The sequence below is a fragment of the Penaeus monodon genome, chromosome 6, assembly GCF_015228065.2.
Source record: "Penaeus monodon isolate SGIC_2016 chromosome 6, NSTDA_Pmon_1, whole genome shotgun sequence".
Lineage (NCBI taxonomy): Eukaryota > Metazoa > Arthropoda > Malacostraca > Decapoda > Penaeidae > Penaeus > Penaeus monodon.
Genome location: NC_051391.1, coordinates 57458967 through 57468966, shown reverse-complemented (window position 1 = coordinate 57468966; position 10000 = coordinate 57458967). Strand labels below are relative to the sequence as shown.

At 47.4% G+C, this 10000-nt stretch overlaps 1 long non-coding RNA gene across 1 annotated transcript in view; it reads left to right on the top strand.

Moving 5' to 3' along the window:
- LOC119574701 overlaps positions 1-10000 on the top strand; it is a 102139-nt gene that overhangs the window by 19756 nt on the left and 72383 nt on the right. The window contains exon 2 of the long non-coding RNA XR_005228900.1: positions 5160-5193. This is a non-coding gene — a long non-coding RNA (uncharacterized LOC119574701). The remainder of the gene's footprint in view (positions 1-5159; positions 5194-10000) is intronic.

The following is a 10000-nucleotide window of genomic DNA, read 5'->3' as shown; positions in this document are numbered from 1 at the left end:
GGGGGGGGGAGGGGAAGGGGGAGAGGTTGGGGAGGAGCTGCAACTGGCGACCGTGTGTGCGGACTGGTATTTATACCAGTGTGGGCGCTGGCGTAAAATGTGGGTACAAGGGTAGTTTTTGGTATCAGGAGAGGTGCTCTTGTGTGAATGTGTATGTAAATGGAAGTGTGCAGGATGAAATGTAGATGTAGATAGAAAACAAACAGACATGTAGATTTGAACAATTAAACTCGTAGGTCTTGCACTGGAAGCGCTTGCTCTAGATAGATGCAAACAGTGATCCAAATGTGCAAATAAACCACTTGAATTTCAAGAGAATTGCACTTTAATTTTTAAAAATATTAATAATAACATACAGAATATACGCACATTCAGATCTTCATGAGAAAGCGAAGGCTTTGCTCCCTCAGCTAAAGCCCGAAGTGAAGTGGCTTTGATGGACAGCCCCTTGCGTTACGTCACGGCTGCACTATACGGCCGGAAAAGGCTCGAAAACGCTTCATTGCTTGAGGCTTCTTCGGAAGGTCACCACCACGCTCGGCGTTGCGCGGGCAGCGCGGCTGGATCTGTGCTGCGTGGAGGGGAACTGGACTGTTTCTGAAGCCAAAGGAGTATGTCCGGCTTGCGTACCATGAGAAAAGGAACGGAGGTCAGCTACAGTGATAATGATAATAATAATGATAATTAATAATAATAGTAATATTAATGATGATGATAATAATAATAATAATAATAATAATAAAATAACAATAATGATAATAATAGTGATGATAATGACAAAGGAGACGAAGAATGGGAAGAGGAAAGCGAGGCGAAGGGCGGACGGCGATTACTCCAACGGTCACGGCGAAAGAAGTGCGTCGCCTCCAGGGGCGTGTAATTGCCGAGGTCATGCAGAGTGAATGAGGGGCTGGGGGGGAGGAGGGGATAGATCGGCGGCCATTACGCATAGTATGACGGCGTGTTGGGGGGGAGGGGGTTGGAAAGAGGGTGACCAGAGCATAAATTACAGTAAATGAAGGGCGCTAAGGAGGGAGCAAAGGAGGAAAGCAGAAGAGAGGGAGGGAAAGAAGGGCAGGGGGGGAGGGACGAGGGAGGGGGGGTCGTGGGAAGGTCGGACTTGCGTGAACGGCGCGACGTCAGAGCATAACGGACGGAATGCAGCTGGATTTCGGGGGAGATCCTCGTTGCATTTGTATCTTATTTGTGATGAATCGCAAATAGGAAAAGAAGAAAAAAAGAATGAACGAATAGACTAAAACACCCTAAAAGAGTAAATCATCTTGAAAACAGATCATCTCGAAAGCAGAGAAGCCAGCGGCCAAAAGCCAAATCTGATGCCTCTCTTTTCCTAGACTTTTTGAAGACTAATCACAACAATCGCCTGCGAGTCATTCGTTCTGCCCCTGAGTTCATTTCACTCCCCGGGCGAGTAAACAAAGCCATAAACACCGCGGGAGATATCATAGGGGAGGGGAGAGGAGGGGCGGGGCGGGAGGGAAGGAGCGGGGAAAGGGGAGGGCAAAAGGAGGGGAAGAGTGGAGAGGGAGAGGGAGAGGAGACAGGGGAGAGGGGAGGGAGCGGGAAGCGGGGATGGAAACAGCGATGAGGGGGGAGGGGGGGTTAATTTCGGAGTGTCAGCCTCAAGTGCGCCAGAACTTTCACTTATTTATGGCAGAGGAAGAAACAAACAACGATAATGATAATGATAGTGATAATTCTATTCAAGTCGATAACAACCGACGATAACAGTAATTATCAAAATAGCGATTATTAAGAGTCGTGATAAGGCCGCTGATGCTAATGGCAGGGTTATGCCAAAACAGAGTTCCTCCCTAGCAAAAAAAAAAAACTTGGCTCTTGCATTTATTGTTTTATTATTCAAGGCCTTTTGTCTAAGCGGAAGGAAAGCGGTGTGAACATGTTTTTTATAATTATTATTTTTGCCTCGCGTGTTAATGAGGACCAATTTGATTTGCGAATGTTCAAGCCAGACGTTTTGTAGAGTGAGGAAAAACTAGGCTGTGTTCTGGCTTTCATTAGAATATTTCTAGATTCTGTTTTCTTATTCTGAAAGGTGTTTATTTTTCGCTAAATGAAGTATGTCTTCGTTGTAGGAAATTCGACGATTTTCGAGTGTAGTAATAATTGAAATTATATTAATGAATATACTAGTGAGTCCGAATCTGATGCTGATTTATAGTAAAAGGGAATGTCTTGGATTTTAGCGTAGCTTTTGTTCTCGCCTTTTCGTAGGATATAGATTGTGTGTGTGTGTGTGTTTGTATGTATGTATGTATGTATGTATGCATGTATATGTATTTATTTGTTGCCTGTGATTTTTACAGAAATTTAGATTTTAGAAACATCATTTAGATGAAACCAAGAAACCTTCCGAATCGCAGCCGCCCAAATGCGGTCATAATAATCATGATTAATACCTCGAGCAGCTCGCCCTAATGAAGACCAGGCGTCATACGTTAAGGGTTAATGAAGCTGTCAGGTGTCGCCGCCTAATGATGCGGTGTGCGGCGGGGGGCGGGGCCGCGGGGGGGAGGGCCAGAGGGGGCGTGAGGGTGTCTTGGAGGGAGAGTTGGGGGAGGGGGGAGGGGTTGCTCGGAAGGGCTAAGGGGGGAGAGGGTCCCGCGGGTGAGGGGGAGGGCGGAAGGGGCTGCGGAGGGTGTGGAGGGAAGGGAAGGAGAGGAGGCTTTAAGGAAGAGAAGGGGAAGGAGAGACACGGGAGAAAATGAACGTCGGACTCGGAAGAAAGGGGAAGAGGAGAGCGAGAAGAGAAAACTGGAGGACTTGAGGAAAGGAGGGGAAGACAGGGGAGAAGGTTGGGGAAGAGGGCGAGGAAAGGGGAGAGGGCGAGGCATAGGGATAAAGGGAGGGAGGCAGAGGAAAAGGATGAGGGAGAGGAAAGGGAAGAGGAAGAGGTAGAGAGCAAAAGGAGGGGGGGGGGGGGTGAGGCACAGCGTGAAGGAAAGAAAAAGGTTGAAAGAGAGAACGGCGGAGAGGAGTCCAGAGGAGAGGAGGGGGAAGGGAACAGGAAAGAGAGAAGAGAAAGGAGAGAGGGGTAGATAGATAGAGATAGATATATACATACGTACGTACATACATGCATAGAGATAAATTGTTTGATTGATTGAGAGAGAGAGAGGGAGAGGGAGAGAGAGGGGAGAGAGGAGAGAGAAGGGAGAGAGAGAGAGAAAGGGGAGAGAGAGAGAGAGAAAGGGGAGAGAGAGAAAGGGGAGAGAGAGAAAGGGGAGAGAGAGAAAGGGGAGAGAGAGAGAGAGAGAGAGGGGAGGAAAGAGAGAGGGGAGGAAAGAGAGAGAGAGAGGGAAGAGAGAGAGGGGGGGGAGAGAGAGAGGGAGAGAGAGAGAGAGAGAGAGGGAGAGGGAGAGAGGGAGGGAGGGAAGCGAAAAGTAAAGAAAACGAAAGACCATCCTTTTTTCTTTCTTTCCCCACCCGGGCAGGCGGTGAAGCCGGCCGTCGCCTCGACCCGAAAGGACGCATAACCGCTCGCCTCCGCTTTTATAATTGGTCCCGAGATGGCGGCCGTGATACCTCGCGTCTCATTGGAGTCGCCGGGGCGCTATTAGCACGCGATTAGAATAGCAATTAAGGGTCCCAAATGAAGCTGTAATTGGGAGGCGAGAGTCGGAGATGAGGTCGAGATTGCGCTGAGGAACCGCTCGCTTTGTGTCATGCTCGGGTTCTCGAGGGTCGGCTCGTTTGCTGCTGCGTCTGGTGTTGATGGTTCTTGCGGCAGTTGTTGCAAGGAGAGGGAGAGGAAAGATTTATTTATGTATTTGTTTATTTATTTTTTGTTTGGAAAGAGGAAGAGGATGAGAAAGAGGCAAGGGAGGAGGGAGAATTGGAAAGAGAGAGAGGGAGGAAGGGAAAAGAGAGAGGGAGGAAGTGAAAGGGAGAGGTGGAGGAGGAAAAAGGAAGAGAGAGATAGGAAGGAAGGGAGAGTGAGAGCGAAAGGAAGAGAGAGAGGGGAGGGGAAGTGAGAGAGAGAGACAGAAACATACTGACAGACAGGTAGGCAGAGACAGAACGGACGGAAAGAAGACGGAAAGAAGGGCACAGAGGCGAGTCGCAGGCCTCCGCCTCCGCTCATCATTGCAAGTAAGCCAAACAAGCGGGTAATGTACTTTTTCCTAAATTGGTGTGTGACACTTTCAGGTTATAAACGGCCTGTCACGTTAATTCTCATGTTTCCTGGTTAGAGATAAAAAAGAAAGAGAAAAAAGGCTACGGGATCAGACGATTTGATCTATACTAATTTGCATATATTTTTTTCTCTCTACGTCTCTCCGCGCCAAACGAGGCTGTGATCGACGCCTCAGTTCGACTCCGAATGATCAAGAGGTGATTCACGGGCGAAGTGATATGCAAATCGGCCCATCTTGCCATGTGAGGAACGGGGCTACACGTTTGTTTATCTTTCTGCCGGAAGCTGGCGCCTCCCTAAGTGCACACACAAAGGTCACCCGCTGGGTCGGGGGAGGGAAAGGAGGAAGGGGGAGGGGGAAGGGGAAGAGTAGGTGAGGTAGGGAGTGGGGTGAGAGAGGGGCAGGGGGAGGGAGTGGGGGGGAGGGGCGTCCAGGGCGGTGTCCCTTTAAACACCGTCTTGCCTGATCGTCGACGGAGACCTTTTGCTACGAGGTTCGAGGCTCTCGGGTGATGGAGGCGTAAAGTGAGGCAGAGAGGCTTGCCTTTGGCTGTGCCGAGAGGCCATGTAAAAGTCGCGAGAGTTGAGACTGCGATAATGGGCCGAGTGTTTGGTGCTGATAATGGCGAGGACGGCGTTGAGGTCACGACCACTGCGAAAGGGTTATAGTGTGTTAAATCCCCTGGTGTACTACGTGATGGTAATGATGTTGACGTTGACGTTGAAAGGTGCCCATGGTGGGTTAAAGACTTGATTGCGCTGAAACCATATTGATGTTATGGATGACGTCTCTTCAGCGGCAGAACTGTGTCAGACGGCCCTATTTTTTACGGTTATTCTTGGACTTGTTATCGCGAAATTGTGCTTGGTGTTATTAATAGTGCTAGAAAGTATATCAACGTTTTTGTGAGATTATATTTCCGAACTTAATTTTGTTGATTTGTTAACAGATAATGATTTGTTTTGTTTTGTTTTGCAGAAGAAATTCAGCCGACAGGAACCCAGCATTTGAGGTAAGCCTTGTCTCAAACTATACGCAGATTCGTCTTGTCAACCCAACGGAATTCACACAATGACTCTGTCAGGTGAATGCTGGAAATTTTATTTGTGCATTTCACACGCGCGTGGAGAAGCAGCGTGCAGGCCTTGTCGAACAGGGAGCCTGTTGTGTCCACAGAGGGAAAGGGTTAAACAGTAAGAGGGGAATACCAGGCCGCTGCTTCCTTGGGCCGCGGGATCGAGGGAAATAATGATAGGTGATAGTAAGAATGAGGCTAGTGATGATGGAAATAATAGTGATGACGATGAATAGGTAAATTATGTCGACGAATAACGATGACTTTTAATGGACGAATATGACAATAAAAGGCGTCGATTCTATTGAAGTTTTCGAGACTGATTCAAGGCGATGAGTTCCTTCCTTCCAGAATATGCGATATGTTGAATAAAAAATTCAGTAGGCGGAAGATATACAGGAAAAATAATTGAAAATTGGTAGCACACACACGAGTGAACTCCCACGGGGCTCCCCATGCCAAGCAAGTAAAGAGTAGCATCTCCCTGTTCACTTTGGAAAAGAAGTATCTTAAGGAATCGAAGGAAAATGGCCCTCCTCTTTCGGAGCCTCGCATGTCGGAAGGATGGAGACCCCCCCCCCCCTCCAGCCTTCAGAGCCTTGCGAGGGATCCGCCCAAGGACGCGGACCGGGAAGGAGTCGGTCGAGAGAGGAGGAGTCCGGGCCAGGTTCATTCCGCGGTATCAAAATCTCTTGTTTTCCCGCGTTGATGCATTGCTGTAGCGATGCTCACCGTTTCCGTGTGCGCGAAACCTTCTCTCCTTTCGCTGCCACAAGTGCGTCGCGAAGGCAAATGCGTCGTCGAGGTTCGCAGTGTCGGGTATCGTAAACAAGACTTGCTTTATTTAGCGTGCTCATGGTCCGCGCGGGGTATGAAAAATGCACTGGCTGGGTGGGATTTACAGGAACAAGTTCTGCTGTAGCGTCTAAGATATTTCATTTCGTTGTATACCGATCGGAGCAATCGCCAGATGCAATATTGCGTCGGCATGGAAACAAGTTGGTAGTAATAACAAAATAGTGATGACGAGATTAGTAATGGTCATAATCGTAATAGCAATAGTAGTAGTCATGTTTGTAATAATGTAACTACAATAGTAACAGTAATCGTGATAGTAATCATAGTCGTGATACGTATAGTAATATTACAACATCAACAACGGTTGGTAAATTAGTTCATTAACCAGAAACATAAAATACGAAGAAACACTGCTAATAACATTAGGTGGGTTAAGAAGAAAATGGAAAAGAGGGCGCCCCTGGGTCTCCCTGCGACCAACAGCAACGCGCTCGGGCTCCTCCTGACACGCTTCCCTGCACACGTGTAGGAAAGTGGAGGGGGCATTGAGGATGGAGGGGAGGAGGGCCCGGATGGAAGCCTAATCCTCCGATAATACCTTTATAAAGCCTGCCACATAAAGCCTCGCAAGGAAGATAGATACGGCGACTTTTTTTCCTTCACTTATTCGTTTTCGTGTTGCTTAACTGGAAGGATAGGCTGAGGAGGGGGTGGGGCTAGGGGAAGGGGGGAAGGGTTGAGGAGGAGAGAGGGCAAGGGGGAGGGGTGAGGAGGGAAGAGTGAGGGCGAGAGGGGGTAAGGGAGAAGGGTAAGGGGTGACGGGTGAGGGGGAGGGATGAGGAAGAGGGAGGCTATAATTTGAAGTTTAAGGAAGGGGAACCGCCCTCTGCCCGCCGCTGCGGATGGGTGCTAGAGGATGCTGATTACAGGGGGATCTACTGATGACGCTGCTAATGTTGCCGATGATAATTACGATGACAGCAATGATGATTATACTCCCTCTGATCCCCACGAGGAAATACTGATCGCGGAGACGGGTCGAGGAAGTCACGGTGACCCTTGGAGGTTCTGATGAAGAAAAAAGGAAGGAAAAGCCCAAACGGAGAGAGAAATAAGAAAGAAATCTTCTAGGAAGGTAACAGAATTGCCAACAAGAGATGGGAAGAACAGAAAGAAGGAAAGACAGAACGAAGGGAAGAAAGACAGAATGAAAGAAAGAAAGAGCGAAGACAACGCAGCCCACGGGAAAAAAATGCGGAACCAGTCGGCCATGCGAACAGAACGTCCTTCAGCGACCTTCTGTGGCACCGGAGAACCCAGCCCTGGCACGCGAGGCGGCGGGGCGCGCAGAGCCGGCATCGCGGCCCACGCTTCATTGCACGCGGGAGGCGCAGGGGGGGGGGCACATGGGGAGAAGGGAGGGTGAGGGGAAGAACAGAGGACACGGGGGGAAGGAAGAAGGGTAAGGGGGAAGAGTTTTAGGATGTGAGAAGGAAGAAGAGGAGTAAGGGGAAGAGCAGAGTACGCGGGGGAGAAGGAAGTAAGAAGAAGAGCAGAGGAAGAGGGGAGAAGGCAGAGTAAGGGAGGAGAAAAGGACACGGGAAAAGCAAAGCATTAGGGAATGGATGAAAGAATTTAGGTGAAGGAGGAAGAAGTATTAGAAGTAGACAAGAAAGAGAGACAAGAAAGAATTTGCGGTCGAAGAGATGCACGATGAAGCGTGAAAAGCATCATGAATGGAAAAGAAGAATGGGAACGAGGGGAAGGATTAGGAGTGGAAAGGAAGGGGAGGAAGCGAGGCGGGAGTCGGGAAGGGGAAGTTCGGGGATTTGACAGGGTGTTGCTGATGGGCTTAGCGATGGTCGTGGCGGATAAAGACCACACTGATGCACTCATCTTCAAGGCCGTTATGACAATAGCAACAGAATTATCATTTTACTACACCGAAGCAGGAAACAGTGAAAGTAACAGTGAGGCAGTAGTAGCAGGAAGGAATAAAAGGAACGCAAAAAGGCGCGTAAAACGCGGACGGCGGGTCCAAAAACATGAGTTCTTGACCCCGTTCCTCCGGCCGCCAAGGCGTTCCCACAAATAATTGATCAATATGAGCCGTTTTGGCGAACGGAGGAGTTGCGCGAACGCGCCGGTAAAAAGGGGGATTTGAGGAGGATGTTGAAGGACTTGCCTCGAGGGGGAAGGAGGGGAGGGAGAGCGGAGGAGGGGGAGGGAAAGGGAACCGGGGAGGGAACCGGGGAGGGTGTGAGGGCGGTTGGGGAGGGGAAGGGCTGAGGATGTTGCCGTAATACGAACCATTGTTTCTGGATCCTTAATGCTGCACATCCTGCAGTTTGTCGCCGGTGCGTCTTCTGTAAGCCCTTCGATGTTTTCTCTCGATGCTGGGAATGGCTCCTGTGCCTTCGGTGCGGGTTTGAAATGCAGATTTCCCTCGTAATTCGGGGAGAAAAGTGAACCGGCTTTGATTGCATGTTTGAGAAGAGGATGCTGTTGGAATATAAATGTTTCTCTTTTAGGAGTCTCATTTATTTTTTATGAAATGCGAAGTAGAATAATAACCTCTGGGGCATAAAGAGACAAACATACGAATAAATGTGGTAAGATAAAACAGCCAGGCCGCTAAAAACGTAAATAGGCGAAAAAGTTAATAAAAAAATGATTTATAGAACCATGTTACATGACTCACATGCAAACGCACACATGTATATATATATATATATATATATATATATATTTTAATATATATTATATAATATATATATTATATATATATATATATATATTCATTTATTTACACCACACACACACACACACACACACACACAAAACCACACACACACACACACACACACACACAAAACACACACACACAACACACACACACACACACACACACACACCCCACGCAAAACACACAAACACACCACACACAACACCCACACACACACAATATATATATATATATAATATATATAATATATATTATATATATATATATATATATAATATATATAATCACTGCAAACGCACCACAAAGTATATATTATATATATATATTTTATTATATATATATATATATATATATATATTCATTTATTTACACCCCACCAACACACCACACACACCACACACCCACCCCACACCACACACACACAACCCCACACCACACACACCCCCCCACCCCCACACACGCACACACACACACACCCCCCAAACCATATATATATATATATATATTATATATAATTCTATATTATATATATATTTATATATATTATTTATATATTATTTTATTTTATATTTTTATATTCTATTTTATTATTTATTTTATTATTATATATTTATAATTTCATTTATTTTTTTCTCTCTCTCTTCTCCTCCATCTCTCTCTCCTCTCTCTCTCTCTCTCTCTCTCTCTTCTCTCTCTCTCTCTCTCTCTCTTCTCTCTCTCTTCTTTTTCTCTCTCTCTCTCTTCTCTCTCTCTCTCTCGCCTCTCTCTCTCTCTCTCTCTTCTCTCTCTCTCTCCTCTCCTCATCTCCTCCTCTTCTCTCTCCCCTTCTCATCTCTCTCTCTCTCTCTCTCTTTTCTCTCTCTCTCTCTCCTCTCTCCATCTCCCCTCTCTCTTCATCTCCTCCCTCTCTCTCATTCTCTCTCTCCTTTCCCCCTCCCTCTCTCTCTTCTCTCTCCACACACACACACACACACACACACACACACACACACACACACACACACACACACACACATACACACAACACACACACACACATTCTCTCTGTAATGAAGTGTGGAAGGTTATCCCACTTGCTCCCGCTAGTGTAATAATGTGGGGAGGAACGTGTCGCCCCTGTGTGTCGCCCCTGTGGTGGTACTGTTGGTTTGTTTTAGAGCAGAATATCTGCTTTATTACTGCGGTAGTATGGTAGTTGGA